Raw genomic sequence first — 21,364 nt, 5'->3', positions numbered from 1 at the left:
ACGACAGGGGGCGGGGCCGGAGGAGGGGCCCGGGGAGGGGGCGCACGCGCCCGGTGGGAGTCTCGGGTTTCACCCCCCGCCCCGGAGGGAAGCGGGGGGCGTGGCCTCCGGGCACGGGGGCGTGGCGTCGGCGTGGAGGGCGTGGCCGGTCGGCACGGGGGCGTGGCGGGGGCGTGGCGGGGGGCGGGGCGAGGCGGCCGCGCTCCCTCTCCGCGCGCTGCCGGCCCGCGCTGCCTGCGCTGCTCTACTCGCCGGGAAGGCGGCGCCGGCGGCGGCTGCTGCTTCTCCCCGCTCCGGTCCTCCCGCGCCCGCCCGCCCGCCCGCCGTCCTCCCGCCGCCGGAGGGCTCCGTGGCCCCCCGGCCCGCCACGGCCCCGGCCGCGCGGGGGCCCTAGTTTCTTCCCCCTGCCCTCGGCCGGGGCGCTCCTTCGCGGGGCCGAGCTGGTCGGGGCGCTCCAGTCCATCCTCACCTCGCCGCACCCCCGCCGGGGCGCGAACCTGGGGACCCCGCGCTCGTCTCCCGCCGGGCGCGCGGGGAGGACCGAGGCTCGGCCCGGGGACCGTGGCGCCCGCCGCGTCCATCTCCCTCGCCGGCGCTGAGGAGAAGGACCCCCCCCCACCCCGGGGGCGCCGCGGGGTCGGGGCGCCGGGTGCCCCGCACGGGCAGCGCGCCGCGCACCGGCTGAGCTCGCTCCCCCTGCCCGGTCCCCGCGAGGCCGGGGCCGGGGGTCGGCGGCGGGTCGAGACCAGCGAGCCAGCTCGCGCGGGCTGAAGTTTGCGTCCTCGCCCGGCCGGGATCGGAGCCGCGAGGTGAGGAGCCGAGTGTCCGGGGCGACCCGGGGTGGGCGACGCGCGACCCCGGCTCCGCGCCTCGGACGGGGCGCAGCCGCGGAGGCCTGCGGGCCGGGCTTTCCCGTCCGGAGCGGGGCCCGGGGGTCCCGGGTCGGGTACCACCGTCCCTCCCCGCCAACTCGGGCCGGTTATCTGGCTGTTGTTCCCCGCGGTGCGCTCGAGCGGGGGGGGGGGCGTGGGACGCGGGCTGGACTCCCCCAGCCCCCCGGCGGGTGCCGCGGCCCGGGAAGCGCGGGCCAGGTGGGCTGCGGCCGGGCGGGCTCCCTCCGCCGGCCTCCCCCGCGGCGCGGTGGGCTCCCGTTCCCCCGCCCCGGGTGTCCGTGTGGAGGTGCGCCTCGGCCCCGGGGGAGCGGTGCGTGCGTTCCGAGATGTGCACGGCCATGGCGCCGAGGAACCGTGCCCGAGCCGGGACCCCCGGCCCCGGTCGCCCGGGGGCCTCCAGGGCTGGGCCTGAACGTGTTCGCAGCCCCGCTCCCGGGGCTTTGGCGGGAACCGCGTTCACCCCCTTTATCTCCCGGTGGCTTTGTACCTCTGGATGCAGTTGCCCGGAGTTGGGGTTTAACTTTCCTGGGTCTGCGGCGTGGCGGGGATCCCGGCAGGGGGCGCTGGGAGCGAGCGCTGGGCGCAGGGCGCGGGAATCCGGGCGCGGGGAGCGGGCGCGGGGCGCGGGGCGCAGGGCTCCGGGCGCGGGGTCCGGTCCCCCAGCGCGGTCGAGGTGGTCCCATCCCGGACCCGTCCCCGTCCCGTCTCGGCCCCGCAGCTCACGCAGGGCCAGACACCGCGACCGTGCGGTGGTTTCCTAGCGGGGCGGAGAGCAGCGGGACCGTCAGCGGTGCCGGGAGAAGCCATCGGAAACCCGACTCGTTCCAACCTGAAAGTTCTCCGTCACAGACAAATGCATTCCTGCAAACTCTTCCAGTCTACGCATCTGTCATTCTCCTCGCCACGGCTGCTGTTTTCCCATCAAGTGGAAATTGAATGAAAATAGAGTATTTACTATAAACAACGGAGTTCAAACACAAGGAGTTAACAAACAGTTGTTTCGCAGCTTACTTTTAAAGCATTAAATAATCGTGGGTCTCAGCTTACCCAGAAGGTTTGTCAGAATGACAGTTTGCAAATAGCAGATGTGTTATTAATTACAGAATTAGTCTTTCATAAGGAGACGCGCGCGCACAGACACACAAAGACCAAACTAGACTTTAATAGCAAAGAGTTTTCCATCTCTAATTAGAATTGCTGAAATCATTGCTAAGTGGATACCATCACTCAAGTTTATCATGCATGCGAGCCACCGGTTCCCAACTTCAGCTCGAAGCAGAGAGTAACTTAAGGTACACATAACTGGAGTAACCTCTCTTATCCTTGTCAGTGTTTACCTCAAGGAAACCAGATGGATTCCTTCCTCCTCCTCAGATTTGCGCTGCGTATTTGTTTCCCACGAACAAGCAGACGTAAATGGAATTGTTTGCTTTGCTTGGAGCACAGATTTCTGTTTCCTTGAGGTTGTTTTTCCTTCGTAAAAGCTTTTGAGATAGAGGCCCATCCCTGATGCTGCTTCCAGTCACACTATTCTTTCCCCCCCCTCATGGAACCATGGGGTTGATGAACTGGTACCTACTTCTATATGCGTTTAGCCAGCACATGCTTTTCTTAACAGGGAGACTATGGATGGTGCTAATCATTTTTATGCCTTTTAAGTATTGTACTAACTTATTTAGTTGTTCTAATGGCACACAGCTGCAAGATCCCTGCTGAGCCCAAAGACTTTGGTCTCCTGGGTGGGAAAGCTTGTCTCTGTCCAAAGGAAGTTTTTGAGCTCTTCAGAGTCTGGAAAAAAAAAAATAAACCTGTGTTCTTCACTGCTGGGGTTTCCTTTCAAATAGTTTCTTCACTGTGTCTGGAGAGAATGAGACAGGGCAACAGTGCAGAGGTTGTTAAAACTTGTTGAGGATGAGATTCAAATGAGTGCATGTATTCCTACTAAAGTTGTGTAAGCTGCAGAAGGCTTTGCGGGCCACCTGAACCTCAGCCATAAATTTGTTGCAAGAAATATTTTACCAGAGTCATTGCAGCCTCCTGCTGGGGGACAAATGTTAAACCCAGCAAGCTTTTTTTCTGTGTTGTGTGCTTGTGGCTCAAAATAGATGCCAACTCCTTGGGAACATGTGCCGCCTTCTTCAAGTCAGAGAGAACTGCCTATCGGGATAGTTAGTTACACGATTCTACAAAGTTCTCGTTAAGTTGGCAATTGTTTTTTTTAAGGATCCTAAGTCTCAGTTCTTTTTGGTCTTAAAGTCATTGAAATTGTGGCTTTCCCTCTGATACACAGACCGAAAAATAGAGGTGCGGATAACAGAACTTTGCTAAATGCCCAGCCAAAGATATAAAGGCATTCCATCGGCCAAACAAATGGTCATGAACTCCAGAGTTCACTCAGATCAGAAATCCCCAGGAAGAGGTCTGGATTACAAATCATATAGTGTGCAAAAGAGCACCAGCTAATTCCTTTAGAACAAATCCCGATGAAGGAATTCATTGTTTTTCAGGTTTAAAAAAATAACTTACTAAACATGTGCATGAGTAACCCGTTTTTGTGGTATTGTATGTAAGATTATGAGAGAAAAAGCATTCTTCTGTTAGATCCTCTGTAATTCTTGATATTAAAAGTATATTCTAAAAGTATATTTGAAAATGCTCCTGAAATTGTTGCTATAGTTACGGAAATTGACATACTACCAAGTTGACAAGGTTTTATATTTAGTGTTCAGTGATGTTTAAAATACAAATTTCTGGGTTTAATAACTTACAAAAAAAAAGGAAAAGAAAAGCCTATTAGGGAGGCTTGTATGCCTCTGCCACGTCTCTGTACGCAAGCATTGACAGAGAGAAAGTTAACTTTTGTAAGTTGTGGATTGTGCTCTGAGTAGTACGGTCAGTGTTGAAAATGTTCACATATCCATTCAACAATCTTAGCCTGCGACGCAGATGTCTAGTAGAAACCCACTAGTTTTTACAAGTCATTGCCTTGCAGCAGCGATGTATGAAAGCTAGGGGCCACCTCTCATTCCTCCACTTGGGTGGTGTTCTGTCCTGTAGATCCAGGGAACAGGTGTGCACTAGCTTATTGGCAAGAGAATGAAGATGTGGCTGTTGCTATGCATGGGAAATACACTTACTTCTTTGACAAAATTTCCATGTACTGGTCATCCAGGTACACAAAAATCAATTTTTGATGGCTCATAAAGAAAATGATTAATGTCATTTATACTACACAGAGTTCCATTCTTTTATAACTCAGAATTTAAACTAAATAGCAAAGCGGATGAAAGAAAAAAATCAAACTGGATCCCAAAGAAGCTACTGGATAATAAGTAACTTATCTTAATATGTTTCTGCTGACATGATTAATCTTTGCCTTCCAGACGCTCCTGTAACTCAGGAGTTAGGGCTCTTCATTTCGGGGAAGGGGGGGTGGTATTTTGAAGCCAGGCAACTTCAAAGAAGAGTAGTATTTCACCTGGGGCAAGGCATTTAAAATGGAATTAATGCAACAGTGAGTTCCTGTAAGCAGAACACCTCCCAGAGGAATTGCTGTTCGCTTCTTTTTTTTTTTTTTTTTGTCTAAGATTAATGGCTGTTTGACAAGAGCAAAGATGACTCGACTCTATCATTCTTGACACTTTTCTCCTTTTTTTTACATTAAAAAAATACATTGCCAGCTGGGAATGCGATTTAGTGGTAGAGTGCTTCCCCAGCAGGCATGAAGCCCTTGGTTTGATTCCTCAGTACCACATAAAAAGGAAAAGCCAGAAGTGGTGCTATGGTTCAAGTGGTAGAGCACTCAGGGATAGTGCCCAAGCCCAAAGTTTAAATCCCAGGACTGGTGTGGGGGCATTGGAGGGGGTAGGTGGGTGGAGGTGGGGGGGGACAGGAAGGTGAGGAAAAACCAGCAAAAAAAACCCCTGTATTATGATACATGTACTGATTCAAGTGGAAAAATTAAAAGTGACTTCATTTTTACTCTTTTGCCGTGTGTACCTGAGCTAGTGCTCTGATTATCTGGGAGTAAAACTTATTTTAAAAAACAAGTGGCTTTTTTTTTTTTTAAGGGGGTGAATTTCTTTTATTTTTGGTCCTGGACATTCTAATCTTTGATCTCCCTGTCTTCCACTCTCATTTCCCGCTGTGTTTCTGTGGAATTGGCTGACCTTGAGTACACACCAAATGATGACGAGCATACAGTAGAACCATTTTTGTTTTATGTTGCATTTTTATGTACATTTGAGAGTGAATCTCATTACTACAATAGGTAATTCAATTACAGATATGTGTGATAAATAACCAGCCAGGTGATACTATCAGAAGCCAAGTGTATTGGAGAAATAATACCGAGGCGTGAGATAAATAAGTGGTAAGCAGGTGACAATATGATTGCACAAGGACAGGTTTGCTCACAGGCTGGAGAGTCTCTTTCAAGCAGTGCATATTCCCTCAGCATTTGGCAGTGATATATGATATATGCCAGAGTCAAAGAAAATAAGAATTGTACTAAGCCGCTTCCTGTGATTTGCTTGTGAAATCTCGAATTGGCTAGTGCACCACTGAAAGTTCTGTTCTGAATCAAAGTTGTGTTCTTCACATAGTTTTACACAAGCAACAAAAACCTGGGGCGATGTCACCTCTGGGAAGAGGGCTCACCAAGGAAGCACAGCCTGTGTCAGACACGAGGGGCATTCATGGCTGGGGACCTTAGAACCAAATGGATCTTAGAAATGGAACTGGTCTGTGTGATTTCCCTCTGTCGGATCAAGATTTAGATTTGCTGTAAAACTTTACCAATTAAAAATGGGGAATGTTGTTGGTAACTGGAGGCATCAAGACAAAAATAAGTGTCCTAGATGTTAAGTTCTTTTGTCAAACAGATAGTATAATCAAGTCATTGTTAAGGCTGGCTGACATATAAATGTAAACTAAATAGGGGTCTGCTTCTAAGGTTTCTTGTTGCTCAGGGTTCTTGTGTGTTCTAGCCATATACTTGTGTAAATTAGGATTTTAGGAGAGCAGGATGGGAGAATGACGGAGGGCTTTTGGTTTAATAAAGATGCTTTTCGGGTTGGCCAGAGCAGTGGGCATGGCCTCAACCTTGAATGAAAGATTTATAGGTACCCAAGAGGCCTTGAAGAACAGCACACCACCACGCTAGAGACAGGTTAGTGATGGTGGACAAACTTGTGTTCCCTGAGTCGGGAAGTTGGAAGGGAGTGGAGGAGTGGGAGCAGAGACAGTGATGCCCTGTGCCTCGATGACTTACGGAGATGAGTAGTCTGTGAGGGCACTGCACGCGTGGCTAGGCCGTCCAGATCCACTTGGGGTGGTTGACAGCAGTAGTAGGGAGAGAATCCTTCGTCCACGTGGGTTCGCCAGTCGTCTGACTGGAAGCCACACTGGATTCAAGGGAAGATGGGAGTGTCGTCTGACTGGAAGCCGCACTGGATTCAAGGGAAGATGGGAGTTGAGGATGGGGAGCAAGGAAGGACTTCTCTGAACCAGTGGCCAGGTGTGTGTGGACCAAGAAACCAAAACAGAGGTCAATGCAAAATGCAACACTCAAATGAGACTACAATGTGAAGACTCAGATGAGAAAAAAGGACGTCTGTGCATTTGGGGGCAGAGACAGAACTGAGTAAGTATAGATGGCTAGTGACTCTGGATCTACTTCCAGCTACATTTAGTTTAAAATTTTTTTTTTAAGTTTAAGCTTTATTGTAAAAGTGATGAACACAGGGGTTATAGTTATGTAAGTCAGGTAATGAGTACATTTCTTTTTGAAGAGTGTTATCCCTCCCTCATCTTCGCTCATTTTTTCCTCTTCCTGACCCTCTCCCCCCAAGTTGTAACGTTCATTTCCAGTATAGTGTCTAGTGAGTATCATTGTTGAATTGGTTCACCCTTTCCCCTACCCTTTCTGTGTTTTTCCCTCCCTTCCCCAAATCAGATAAACACACATACAAGACAAAGGGTACAGAAATCAAAAACAGGGGCAACAGGGAATAAACGAAAGGGGAGAAAGAAAGAAAAAAGAAAGGATTGCAAGTAATACAATAAAAAAAAATCTTGTTTCCAGTTTTTGGATTTCATTTTGATAAGCATCATTTTATATGGTCATTTGCACATAGGTATTGAGCTATTGTGATCCTCTCCTAAGAATAGCCTAGACATATTCAAGTTATTACAAAGCTTTCCAAGTCTTTCCATTTCCTTATGAATGGGATGATGCCATTCTTTCTGATGGAAGCATAGAATTCTGTTCCGTATATATATATATATATATATATATACCACATTTTCTTGGTCCAGTGAAGGGCGTCTGAGTTGATTCCATGTCTTAGCTATGGTAAATAAATGCTTGCCAGCCACATTTCTGCAGCTTATATTCAGGATAGGTCCGCAGGCCTGGGGTCTGCGATGGGGTGAAATTGCTTTCCTGAGGTGCACATGAAGTTGGGTAACGGAATGTGAGCGTAGGTCTGCGAGCATTTGACTACAGCCACTGTCCTTCTCAATGCTTGCTCCCCACTCCTGGCCCTGGAATGGAGTTCACGCCTGCTGCTTTGCAGTGCTTTCCCTCCATTTTCCTGGTAGGCGCACTTCTAGGTCTGGCTGCCTGGAATCTTTTTTTTTTTTTTGGCCAGTCCTGGGGCTTGAACTCAGGGCCTGGGCACTGTCCCTGGCTTTGTTTTTGCTCAAGGCTAATAGCACTCTGCCTACTTGAGCCACAGCGCCACTTCTGTCCTTTTCTATATATGTGGTGCTGAGGAATCGAACTTAGGGCTTCATGTACATGAGGCGAGAACTCTTGCCACTAGGCCATATTCCCAGCCTGCTGCCTGGAATCTTTTACTCCTCAGAAACGTATTTCAAGATACCCCAATCCGAAACCTATTTCCTTCCCCGCTTTCTTTTGCCCTTAGCCTGTGTATGTCCTCTGCATTGGATTTTGCATCATTCCACTGAATGTAATTCTGGAAGTCTCTCACTCACTCAGAGTGTGAGCTTAGGAGACCGAGGAGACCATGGCTCACAGCTGTGACCCCCAATGGTGTCTAGGACGGTGCCTGGCAAGGATGAGGCTCAGGCCCCATGGAATCAGTGAGCAAATGGATATGAACACCTAACAATAAATACATACTATCGTCTTTAAATAATATATATGTGCTATACTGTGTAATGGAATAACCTCCTTACAAGATTCTGGCTTCCATGAGACTGTTTTTCAGCTAACCATGGGTACTGAGCTCTCTTCATATTCCTTATATGGACAAAAATGTTTTTAAAACCTCTATAGTGATTTATTAGCAGTCTGGAAATATGAATGCAGCTGAAAGCTGGAGACATGGGGACTGTGTCCTTATATTACTAATGCCAGGTAGATTTGTACAAGATGTAAATGCTTAGTAAACAAATTGATGATCATGTTTGGCTTGGAAGTTAGCAATGAAGCACTTTTGTTCAAATGTTAAAATATTAACCTTAGGGGTGCTGTTTACTTATTTCCAATGGCTCCTACCTACCCACAAAAAGTCCAGGGGAACAAATTGTATTCTTACTACGTATTTTCACACATGACAAATTTTCTCTAGTCTAGCCATATTTTAGACATGTTAGCAGCCTTTCTTATTTTCATTCTGAGAAAAGGTCTGTAACCCCTTTCACTTAGTTGGATTTATAGATTTAATCATCTGAAACAGGTCAATGGATAAAGACAAGGTGATGTGTCCAGACAATGGGTTACTGTTGAGCCGTTGAGCCAGAGCACTCTTGATGTAAGTATGCACGAACCTCAGAACATGACACTAGTTGAAAGAATCCAGCCACACAAGGCCATGTATTTCATGATTGACTCTATTTATAGACGTGTCCAGAAAACCTATAAAGACAGAAAGCTGGTAAGCGATTGCCTGGGGCTAGCCATGGGAACTGGAAGTGACACGAATGGGCGGGCAGCATCTTTGGGAGGTTGACATTGTCTACAGTCAGACTGTGGAGGTGACCACCTCTGCTGTACATTTCCTAGGTGTCACTGAATTGTCCATTTACAATGAGTAAATATTATGGTCTATAAATAAAGCTCACAAAGCAGGGAAATCTGAGATGTAATTTCTAAACATAGAGCCAATGAAACCACCAGTGGTTTATGCATAAATCCTGTTGTATTTACTGGGAATTCTATCTGTTTCCATTCCTCCCACAAAGCCTGGTGTCACGGTGTCTCTGATGTGAGTCTGTCAGAGCTGAGGGCCAGGGTAGGAACTCAGGTTACCTGTTTCCCCAGGCCCACATTCAATCCATCCATTAAATTCACCAGACAGCCTGACTACTGCAAGGTGGTTGGTAGGCCCCAACTTCCAAACTTGGAAGAGAACACAGAGCTTTCCCACTAGTTCTGTTGTTTACAGGCTTAGCTCAGCGGGGGAATCTTTGACAACAGTTTTGTGGTCTCATTACAGCAGAAAGGTCTGCAACTCTCAGGATAGAGCTGATGATGCAGGTAATTTGTAATGCCAAATGTAGTGGAAGGATACAAGGTTTTACTTTGTTTGCCTCTTGTTTCTTTCTGCCTCTTTCCTCCTCCTCCTCCTCCTCCTCCTTCTCCTCCTCCTCCTCCTCCTCCTCCTCCTCCTCCTCCTCCACCTCCTCCTCCTCCCCCCTCCCCCTCCCCCTCCCCCTTCCCCTCCTCCTCCTCCTCCTCCTCCCTCTCTCCTTTTCCCACCTCACCTTTCTGAATAAGTGGCAAAATGGGACTAATGGCTAACACTGCCTGGCCTGGCTAGAATGCAGGCGCTGGGATGCCTCCAATCGGATGCCCCGAATCTGAGTAGTTAAAAGGAAGCACGCATTCCCCCCCCCGCCCCCCCCCTTTAGAAAGAGAAGAGTTATAGAACTGCTTCTCTCTCTTTTTATTTCTGCTTTGGCACATTTTGCAGGTGAAGTAAAAAGCTGGAAATAGGTTATGGGGTAGAGATATGTAGGAATTGCCTGCAATTTCCTTGCTCTTCAATTGTTGTCTCTCAGTGGAAGTGAGTGTCTTTAGCTCTTCCCTCTTGTTTATTGCATCTTCCATCTGTTTATTGCCTTAAAATCCACTCTGCCTCCTGCCACCGGGCTTGTGTCGGCCTCCCGTGGGCCTCTTGCTTTCCCCACACCAGGTGGCTTCCATGTGGTGACTTTCCGTGGGAGTTATTACTTTGGCACAAGCTGTCCCTGCTCCAGCAGTGCTCTGCCTGGCTTGCACAGTCTGGCCAAGGCCCGTTGGCCTTTGGCGCTCACAGACATCCCTCACTGGTGAAGTATTTTTATCCATCTCTGTGACATTACAGGCCAACATTTTCACACTACCTCTTTCCTTTAGTCCTTATGGGGAAAAATTGAGATTGACAGACTTCGACCTGCCAGAGCAATAGTTTTATTGATTTTTTTTTCGAGTGTTATTTCTGATGGGCTCATTCTGTACTTGCCTCTCCCAAACAAGCTACTTCGTCTAGAAGAAAATTAAGAATAACATTAATAAAACAACTGTGTTTTTGTACTGCTGATCTTAAATCGCTACTCACCATTATGAGTGGTAAAGAGTTATTTTTGAGCTGCCCTAACGTTGCCTTCTGCTTATTAGATGGCTACGGATGGGTGATGGCCAGAGTGGAGGATTTCTCTTGGTCAATAAGGCAATTGTGCAGTGGATTCCATTATTCTGGTTTCCTTTCATTTCCAAAATGCTAATGTTCTCTAGATTTTTCAGAGGTAACTGACTCGTCTTTATCCTAAAACAAATGGACTGTTTACATGACTAGAAAGATTTCCATGTTATCAGTACAAATGTTTAGTGTCAGAACAGAAGGAATAAGAGGATGCAGTTATCTCTTGTTTTAAATCTCCTCTGGAGTAATTGCTGACTTATACTAGTTCTGATTGCCTGAGTTGATCGTAATTAAAGTAACACTAGGATTATGTACAGAATTAGGTAGAGACATTGTATTAAGAAGAGGTAATGTAGTCGTCCATTACTTCTGATGATTTTTTTGATTCTTTTCTAGCCATTTCCTCTTTTGAAAAGCATCCAAGTGTTCACATCCAGTATTGATTTTGGACACTGTGGGATGCACAGGATCGTCAGCTCCTTCTAGCAGGCTGGAACTTTGAGAAGGACCTTGACTGCCAGCCTTGACATTCACAGCCTGAATGAGTTCATTGCCTTGTGTTGGGGAGCACCTCTTTGCCTTCCTGACTTTGTTCTAAAGGTTCTGAGATCTTTATGTCAGAGTAGAAAAACTCTTTTTATTTTTTTTAACGTTTGATCAAAGAGTTAAAGTGAGACTTTTTAAAATATAGGTTTAATAGTAAATTATATGAATGTAGAAGGCAAATCATGCTCTATGGAGCATTTCAACTCCCAGAAGTTAGTTTTTGCCCAAAACAATGTGATCGCATGTCTTACAAGATATCATAATACTGTTTCTTGTCCTTTCGGATAGGACCAGTCCCCAGATATTCTTTCAGGGCTTTTACTCCTCTTTGTCCGTGTCCTCCTCTGATGGGTTTCTCTGGTAATCTTGTGGTCTTTTAATTATTATGTTCCCCACCAGGAAGGTGTGGGGCTAAGCAATTCTCTCTGCCTCTGTCTGCTCCTGCTTTATAGAAGGTGGTTTGCCAAGTTTTGTGCCCTATGCGTGACTTTGTTTGGCACGGGTAGTACCTGGTTCCTTGGCTGTAGGTCCTGAGCTATTGCCAATAGGGAAGGGAGTGGGACTGCCCTGTTCTTTTGACCACTGTCTGGTTCCCGGACTGTGTCGTGTTGCTTCAGATGGATCAGATCTGGTCTGAGTCAGGAGTACGACACAGATGCAATGGCTACTCCGTCACAGCCGTGTCCCGTGTGAGCTGGCAGAGCGCTCATCTGTAAAGGGGGGGCACACATCTGGGCGCGGGGAGAGGGTCTGACGAGAACTCCTGCCGTCTTCAGTTTCACGTGTTAGAGGAAGAGATCTGGGTCTCAGAGTGGGTTGCGTCTCCCCCCCTTCCTCCTCAGTCCCTCTCACTTCTTTCGCCCTTGGTTGCTCCGCAAAGGTGAGTGTTGGACAGGTGAGAAAACCTGAACCCAGGTGGGTATGTTGCGAGTTTTTTTCTCTCTACCTATCCACCCCATTTATTATTATTATTATTATTAATTTTTCATAATGCGCACCTTAAACTGGTATAATGCTCTCTACAGCTCTAGTGTAGGTTGCACAGGGGTCATGGAGGTGAACTGCAGAGTGGAGATGCCAGCATCGCAGAGGGGAGGGAAGGAGGGCTCTGAATACATAACCAAGCTCGTCCGCAGTGGATTTTGGTTGTCGCCGCTTTCAGGCCGAATCTGAAGTCAGGCCTGGTGCCAAATTTACTTTCTGTCTGCCAGCAGTGATGGAATTCCTGGGTCCCATCACCAGCCTGTGGGGGGAAAAAAAATCATTCAGGAAACTGCAAGCTGGCAATAAGAGTTGCAAAGATTCATTCACTTGAAAGCTTATGCCTGCCTGCAAATGTTATTTAACTTTGAGCCATTTCTCAGGGCCCACCTGCGGAGTTTCCATCTCCTGGAGGTTTATTTTGGAATGGAGGAAAGCCAATTAAGGGGGAAGACTTACAGTGGGGATCGTACAGAATACATCTGAGAGGTGGGAGCTGCCCCTCCTTTGCGATCCAAGAATCTGTGGAAACGGGTCACTTTCTGGAACTTTGCGGGGCAAATGTTTATTAGTTCATTTTTCAATTACTGTAATGACCTACTCGAGGCCAGGTATCTTTATTAAGGAAAAAGCGGTTGGTTTAGCTAATAGTTGTGTATGTTCGGGCACGGTAGTGGCATAGATTGTCAATAAAAAAGGTAGCACAACCTCTGCCGGACTCCACCCCTTAAAGGGTCCACTAACCTGAGCACCACCACTCTCAGGCCTGAACTCCCTGCATCAGCTCCCCAGGGACAAACGACATCCACATCAGAGTGACATCCAAATGCCTGGACTCGGGTTCCCAAAGGCATACACAGGACAAACAAGGCTACACTCAGCCTTTACCACTTCTCAACCTCAAAGAAATGCACGCCTTGAACTTGGAATGTGACTAGAGGGAAAGGCTGTACAAAGCATGGCAAGCCCTGAGCTTGTGATGGGAAGTGGGCAGTACCCATTGCCCACATACTCCTTCAAAGGGATTGTTTTCTCGTATGGAGAAATTAGGAAATACCACACTTGAGACCCCAACGCCTTGCTGGTTTGCCATGGTCAAGAAGGTGGAGACACCACCATTTTTGAAATATGTTTAGGGAACACAGTACCCGGTGAACGTTCTTCACTTTATTTGTGTGACCCAGACAGTCTTTCAGAAAACCTTAGTTTTTCTCTTAGTGGCTAATTATTATAATTATTTTTTTTCTTTTCCCCCAGAGGCAAAGATGGTTTTGCCTCAATCAGCGGTTGTAGATCAGAGAAAAATGTTGTGGGGAGCAGATGTAGTTTTATAATTAGAATTCGCCACCCTGTTCCCCTCCGTACTGAGGTTCTTTTCCTCTTTCCCCGACGGGCGCCTTTCTGGGTCTGGGTGGATGGGGACCTTGTGAGAGAGGGATGGGATGGAGAACATCTCGCCAAGTCAGGCTCGGTCCTCCTCAGCCCTCTTTTCACGCCATCCACGCTGGCGTTGCCAGTCTTTCTGCTTCCGTGGCAGCATCGTTTTGGCAAAAGCTGGCTCTGATCCTTCTTGTCCCCAGTGGACCGGTTATCTGTCCCCAAGACAGCAAGTGGTGCTGTCCTCTTTGGCCTAGACGTGTGGCATGCGGGCAGCCTCCCCCTCGGATAAGGCTCCCTTTGTGGCCTTTAAAGTCGGGGTACAAGCTCACCTCCGATCTGTAATCAAGAGTCCCTTTAATTAGTGCTGGTAATATATGCACACTTTAAAGCAATTTTAGATTTGCTGTTAAGGGCCTTTCAATGACCTCTACATTTTTTTTTTTTTTAAAAATTAAAAGTGCAGAGCCCCTCAGAATAGGTTTCTGGGCTCACACTTCCTGACTTGAGGTTGAGGAGGCCCTGGGTGGGTGGTATGAGGGTAATAAGATGTGGAGGTGGGATCAATCATCATTAAGACCAGGACAATGGGTGCAATTAGGGACTTGCTCTTGGTAGGGACTCATGTGGGAGCCCCTTTGGGGCCAAGTGGCCTTTGTGAATTTTGTTTAATTGCACTTTTGAATGAACACAGAGTTGGCTCCTGGGTTTAATTAAGCCTGTAGGGGCTAAACTTATGAAAACAAATCAAAAGCTGTTGGGGAAGGCTGTTCTCTTCAAAGCTGACAAGGCTGCTCACATGTATAGTGGTTCCTCTTCAGGTAAGAGCCAGTCTGTCTCCTTTAACTGGGTTTAACCAGGACCCTGGCCAGCCATTTGGCCTGATAATTGTCCTGGGATCCAAATAAGTTATACTGTGCACCAAATATTAACAAAACCCAAACAAACAAACAAAACCAGACTGAAGGAGGCATCAGTGCCAGCTAAGTCTTTTAAAATTTGTTTCTACGTAAGAAAAATAAACTTATATAAAAGAGAAACTTATATAAAAGAGTCTGGCGTATTTTTCATAATTGATAGGAAGCTAAAGGAAATCTGTATAGATATAATGAAAGACACAAAACTTGTAAAATATATATGTTTGAAATACTTTGCTCTTCGGGGCAATTGGGATTTAGTTTCTTATTTTCATTCCCTTGACTTCCAAATGAAGAATTGGATTTATTTAGTCGCATACTCAACATTTCCACGATTGGCATTCCACAGAGTATTATGAAATAGTATCAGTTGTTTTACAGTTAAAATTTTGGGAGGATACCTTATACTTAACTATATGTAATATAACCTGCTTGTAGTTGATGAAGACATTAATGACTAGGTTAATAATTTACCACTTAAACTTCAATTCTAAAGTAAAAAAATGATCTTATGTACGACTTTAAATATTCCACGTCACCGAATTCTACTTCTTTCCTGCATCCCGGTGGAGAAAGCCAATTTTATAACTGAAGCATGTCTCTGTTGATACCACAGTAAGCTGAAATGTTTGGAAGAGTAACTGTGCTATTTTTATCGGTTTCAAATGTATCCTGTGGTGGGTGGCTTCCAATGATCCAAAATTAGTCACGATATATTGGACAACACAGAATCAAGGACTGCAACAACTCAGCGTGTGCAATGTCGTTGAAATGCCAACTGAAATCTAATACTTGGATTGATGATTTTGGTTACTTTCTGGAGCAAGCATAAGGTTCATCTCTCGTTGTGAATCAAGACATCAGAAGCTTTGGAATTAGCAGTGTGGCAAAGTAGGGGCTGTGTACGATTGTAAGATTGGGTGCATGCTCAGGGTATTGGGGAAGCCAGTCTCTTGATGGGAAGACTGTTCAGTACCCAACAGGGACCTATGTTGTATTGGTAGGGAGTATAAAAAGAAACTGAGATCTGGATTTTGCTTTTCTTTTGTTTTTATGTCAAAAATGGTTACAGGAGGACATGAGGGGCAGAAAGGACTTGGCTGTCCTATCCACTTATCATCTGTGACAGAAGGAAGGGGGTACAGTTTTCCTCTGAGAAGTGGCCTGTGAAAACATCTCCTTGTACCTTTCCCCTTGTCTAGAGAAGCATGCCACCAGCCCTAGAGCTCCATGCATACAGTTGTTCTCGGCACTGTCCGTTCAGTCATGCTTTTCCCTAAGGGGTTTTGGTTTGTAAAGGAATCCATAGTTTACGAAAGGATGGGCTAATTTTAATAGCTTTATTTTGATAGATGTTTCAGTTGCCTTAATTTAAATGGGCATGATTGACCCAGTAGATTTGAGCCAAAGGAGGGACAATGCATTTGGTTGAATTATTATTGTGACCAATTCTCTTAATTCATTGGTTGGTGTCTGCCACCTAGTTGATGTCAGTATTTGACAGAATCCTAGAACTCTGCGGACTCTGTTGAAGCTGTCTAGCTTGTCTTTGTGAGCAGACAGGGGAATGGATTATGTTCTTCATTGCCTTCTTTGGGGTATCATCATCATCATTTACACTCCTGGTTTGCTCTCACTGCAGTCCACTCCTGCAAAGACACCAGGTGAAAGGAAGCAATTGTTCAGCAGGAAGTGCTCACTAGGTACTTCCTCCGAACCAAAACCAGTGCACCAATGCCTTGCTCTGGGAAGACTGACATGGAGGTCATTTTGTGTGTGTGTGTGTGTGTGTGTGTGTGTGTGTGTGTGTGTGTGTGTGTGTAACTCTTTCTGCACCTGCTTTCCAGGCCCTGGAGTAGATGGAGTAGATCTTTATTTTTTCTTGAGAATCTAACCTCCAGTTTCAACCAAGCATTGGAGTCACTGATAACCTTAAGCCAGGGACACAATGAGAGGAAGAGGGAGGAAGAATTGACTGTGGGAGCAGAGAAGGATGGAATTTTCCAGTATCTTTATGCCATCCTTACTAACAATTGCTAGGGCTAAGGGGATCTATAGGAGGAACCCTAGCTGGCAGAGACAAGGTTGGTACCTGCTCAAGACTCCAGGGAGGACTTTGCAGCTTAGGGTCAATGCAGAAGTCTTTGGTATCCTGCTGTCTGCTCGGCCCACAGCACTTGTAGTTAGTATACTTTGTCTGTAGACATAGTTCTTCAGCAGATGTCTGAAATCAGCCATGGCCTCAAGATCTCTGATCACATCTGCATCTAGTCACAGATTACAGGGAAGTTCGGAGCCTGCCCCCTTGCTGTGGCATTGCTCTGGTCACCCTTCATCATTAGAGGACTTTTGATATGTTGTAGATTTCCTGGGGTTTTTTGAGGACAAACCCCACATAATCTACTTTCATTGCAGGATGTTCTTTTCCAGTGTGCAATAAACTTAGCAGTCAGGATAAGGGAGGGGAAGATGGCCTTTCCAGAAATGGAAGAGCCTTAGGATATAAAAAGGAAAATTGGAGCTGGAGCTAAGCTGCTTAAAACTCACTTCTGCTGAGCCTCCCTGCCGAGAACCACATGTCCATCATCCGGCCCTGTTCCCAGCTCTTTAGTATGGACTTGGTTACCAGAATGGTCCTCTTCAAAGTGACTCCAGTGTGTTGATTAAAATTCCCCCATTAGACCTTGCACTCTGGAGACCAATCATTTTTGCCTTGTCTGAGCCTTCTGACCCTGCAAGGGTCCCATGGGCTGCTTTTGTGGGAGCCCGTGATCAGTAGGACTCATGGCATGAGACTATCAAAGGGCACTTCAGTGGTTTTTTTTTTTTTTTTAAGATGTGGGCGGATGTACTTGATTAGTCATTCTCATTATATAGGACCAAAAGCACGAACTCCTTCCCCGAATGCTCTTTTATAGAAACCTAAAAGAAAAATATTTATTTTGGGGTAAAATTTGGAGAATATTTTTAAAATAAAGAAATAATCTCCCTCTCCTCTCCTCTCCTCTCCTCTCCTCTCCTCTCCTCTCCTCTCCTCTCCTCTCCTCTCATCTCCTCTCCTCTCTTCTCCCCTTCCCCTTCCTCTTCCTCTTCCTCTTCCTCTTCCTCTTCCTCCCCTCCCCTCCCCTTCCTTCCTTGCCAGATTGTTGTTTGAGACTTGGATTTATCATTCTTATATGTAGTTTGTTTTTGGATGTTTATTTGGATAGATACATATATATTTACTTTGTAATTATACATTGAATTGTATTTGATCTTGAGAGATTTACATGCCTGTTAGTCTAGGTGGGAATATCAGAATTCTTCCATCATTGCTAGCAGCCAGGTTTTAACATGATTATTTCCACTTTTTAACACATGGTCTGTCCTTTGATGGTACAAACAAACACAGTGAGGACGGCTGAATTTTCCTGTAATGCACATCTCTGGCAGTGCTGAACCATAAGAAGGCTTGTAATGGTAGAGAACAAGTACAGTAAGGGGAATTAGGACTAGGTGCCTTGTCTGAACAAGGCCTCTGCCCATATGTAGCTCTTTCTCTGCCTTTTCAGTTCTCTCCTGGACTTTCTCCTTGCTTTAGAGGTGACACTGGCTGGATATTGAGCTTTGTTGCCCATTAGCTATTGAGTCTCTCTGAAGGTGACACATTCTGGATTATATGATGCTTGGGTTTCAGATAACCATGCAGAAGGCTTCAATCATAGCCCATTTTCTGTTACAGCAGAACCCCTGCAGCTGGGTTGTTCATAGAGGAAATAGCTTGGTCATGGCTCTTAAGCCCAAGAGCCTGGTGTTGGCCTGAGGATTCAACTCAAGGTGGAACAAAGAAGAGGAGGCCAGACACATGTAGCAATGGTCTCTTAGGCAGACCTCTATTAATCCATCTTACAAAATCCCTAAAAGCCTCTTCACATCTCAGTACAATTGCACTGGAAATGAAATTTCAGCCTGTTAGGGGTAAACCACACCTAATCTCTAGTTTCAAATGATGCTAGGAAGAAAAGAAAGGAACATCTGGGTATTTAGTAGAAAGAGAACCTAGCAATGGCCCTGGCTACCAATAAGGACTTTCATTACACAATTCTTTCCTTCAACCACCCCCCCCCCGCCCCAGCCTCTTGCTGAAGACCTCTGAACAGAATAGATGAATAAGTAATCAAAAGCTGAGTTCACAGTTACTTTCAAATGTACTTGTGGAATTTTGTAAAGATTATTATGCCAGGATGGCGGTGGTATATGAAGGCATGTTACTAGTTTGTTAGGTTAAATTTTTTTTTCTGGCTCCAGCTCAATAGATATCTTGGTAGTACTGGCAGAGGCCTAGAGGGCAGTAAACCTGAAATCTGGCTGACACAAAGAGTTTCTGTGTTTTACTTGAAATGTATCAATAAATTCAGTTCTGTATCTCAGCATAAAATTAAGGCAACCGTAGGATATCCTGAAGCTGCTGGAGGAGTTGGTGGGTCCCAGTGAGTGACCGGACAGGAGTTGGGCATGCTTGTGGCTTTCCAGGAAGGGCAGGCTGCCCACCAGGGTAGCCAAGTGGCATCCTGACCTCTTGAAAGACGCCGACAAGGCTGGCAGCCAGGAAGAAGGCTGTGGGCTTTTGCTTCAGTAATGCAGAACGGAAACAGTATAAGGCGGAGTTGGCAGGCTGAGATGGGCAGCCCTTCACACCCAAGGCCTGGCCACCCTCCTCGGAGCACATGGGCATTGTAGGAGGTGGCCAAGACCAGGATGTGACTGACAGCAGCAGGGTGTCTTTTCTGAACTGTAAGGAGAGACTTCAGTAATAACCAGAACCATCTGGACAGTGCTATAACAGGGTCCAAACTCAGTGGATTTCCCTTCAGTACCTAGTCTTGCAAGCGAGGACGGTCATGTTCTAAGAACTCTCTAATCCTAAAGCCTTGCCTGAGATCATGGCAGCTAGGTTTTCTGCAATTTTCTGTGGACTCCTGCTTTCTAGGTAAAATTGCTTTTTTCCACTTGGGAATGTAGACACACACTGTATTTCATTGTTTCCAGTGGAGGGCCTTCTTATTATTTTTCAGTTTTCCCCCAGGAAAATAAATGTAATCAATACATTTGTTTGCTTCTGGGATCTGTTGCTGTGCAGAAAATTAATCCATAGCTTAGTGTCTTAAAACCATAATTTGTCCCTGTGTCTCAAAACCGCAATTTGTCTCTGTGTCTCCTAGTCCTGTGGGGGACCCGGGCTCAGCTGGGTGAGTCCTTGGCTCTCCTACAGCTGCTGTCACGTGGTGGCTGGAAGTGGGGACCACAGGGCTCCAAGAGCTGGAAGGGAGCAGGAGGGGCTTTGATTCACACATCTGGTGCTGAAGGATTCCGCCAGATGGCTTGTCCTCCACATGCAGGCGTGGGCATGAAGAGGCAGGAAGTGGACATTTCAAGCCGTTAAAAAGGTTCTGCTCAGAGTCTGGCAGAGGGCTATTTCTGTATTCGGTTGGCCAGCGAAGTCCTAGGGCTTTCCCACACCTTCAGGGTTGGAGAACTCTCGTGGCTCCCGATGGGTAAGAGGCAAGGGAGGCTGGAGAGGAACCGGCCGGTGGGGACACTGTGGGGGCCATCTGCGCAGAGTGCCGTCTGCTCCCCCGTTGCTCACGCTCGGCGTGTAGGAGCTGACAAGATGAATGTGTAAGCTCTTGCTGAAGTCCGTCCCTCTCCCCTTCATTGCCATCAAGACAGGATTTGGGAGCCGACTCATGGACACTTAAGCAAATACATCCTGCAGATGCCAAGCTTACAAATTACCGAACGTGTGTTCCTTTCCATTACCATGGGCTTTTTTTTTTTTTCTTCCATCAAGAGTTGTTGAGGGATTCCTTTCAATATCAAGATGTTCCAGACCTTTGCAGTGTCAGGAGGAGGTAATTTAAATGCGGTTATGGAGAGTGGATTCGTGATCCAGCTCGCTGTCTTGCCCCTGACTTGATGTGAGAGCTTGAGGGATATACCCAGTCTCCCAGTTAAAAATGATCTCAGGCTGGGTGTGCCTGTGTTATGTCTCTGTAATTCTAGCTGCTCAGGAGGCTGAGATCTGTGGATTGTAGTTTGAAGCCAGTTCAGGCAGGAAAGTCTATGAGACTCTTATCTCCACCAGGAAGCCCGAAGTGGAGCTATGGATCAAGTGGTTGAGTGCTTGTCTTGAGCACAAAAGCAAAGGAACAGTGCCTTGAGTTCGTGCCCCAGGACAGACACAAAACAAAACAAAACAAAACAACGACAACAACAAAAGGAATTCTTACCTATGGGAAACCTTTTTCATCCATGCCACATTCCCTCCGATGCCAGGGGGTGAGGTATTTGGGGTGAGGGAGGGGCTTGCATAACTGGTACCACCAGCTGCCACCTGTTGAAGGCTCAGTGTTTCTTCTTAGCAGGAGCTGTTGCTTGGCAAGCTCCTTCACTCTGTCAGATCCCACTGCTGTTAAGTGCCAGCTTATTTCTGAGCAGAGAACCCTGGGGTGAATGAAGGACTGTATTTACACCTGTCGCATCCACTGCTAAAGTTCTGTTGTCTTATAGTTGCTTCCAGTCACTTAGATAGTTCTCTTCTTCTACAATGGAAGCAGTCACCGGGGCACGGCTGTGTTCCAGTGAAAGGCGATTCACACAAACAGACCGAGGGCCAAATTTGGCTCACTAGTGATAGTTTTTCACTCTTAAGGTAAGTCCCTGATAAACCTGGTTTTGTCGTTGAAAAGGGGTGAGCTGTTGGGCATTGAGTATAACTCACAGTTAATGCACGCTGCTTTGTTGTGCATGCGTGCCATTATCATCTGAAATGTGTGCATATCTGCGTCTACAATGACACTCCTCAAGCCTCCTTCCCTTCAATCTGTTTGCCCATTTTAGCCTCCCATGGTGTGTAAGACAAAGCTTGTTTTTTTTTTTAATAATTAGGATATCCAAAACATTTATATTTGTGGTGCATAATTGACATGTAAAACCGTGAAATCAAATCCCTGCA

The 21,364-nt window shown here is 46.7% G+C and overlaps 1 protein-coding gene across 2 annotated transcripts in view; it reads left to right on the top strand.

The window, feature by feature from the left end:
• Window positions 1–694: 694 nt before the first annotated feature.
• Window positions 695–21,364, top strand: part of Sema5a (semaphorin 5A) — a 371,169-nt gene continuing 350,499 nt past the window's right edge. For both annotated transcript variants that reach the window (XM_048368447.1, XM_048368446.1), the window contains exon 1: window positions 695–809. The gene's annotated coding sequence lies outside the window, so the exon portion shown is untranslated. The remainder of the gene's footprint in view (window positions 810–21,364) is intronic.

This window comes from Perognathus longimembris, chromosome 19, assembly GCF_023159225.1.
Source record: "Perognathus longimembris pacificus isolate PPM17 chromosome 19, ASM2315922v1, whole genome shotgun sequence".
Classification (NCBI taxonomy): domain Eukaryota; kingdom Metazoa; phylum Chordata; class Mammalia; order Rodentia; family Heteromyidae; genus Perognathus; species Perognathus longimembris.
This window is presented reverse-complemented; position numbering and strand designations above follow the sequence as displayed.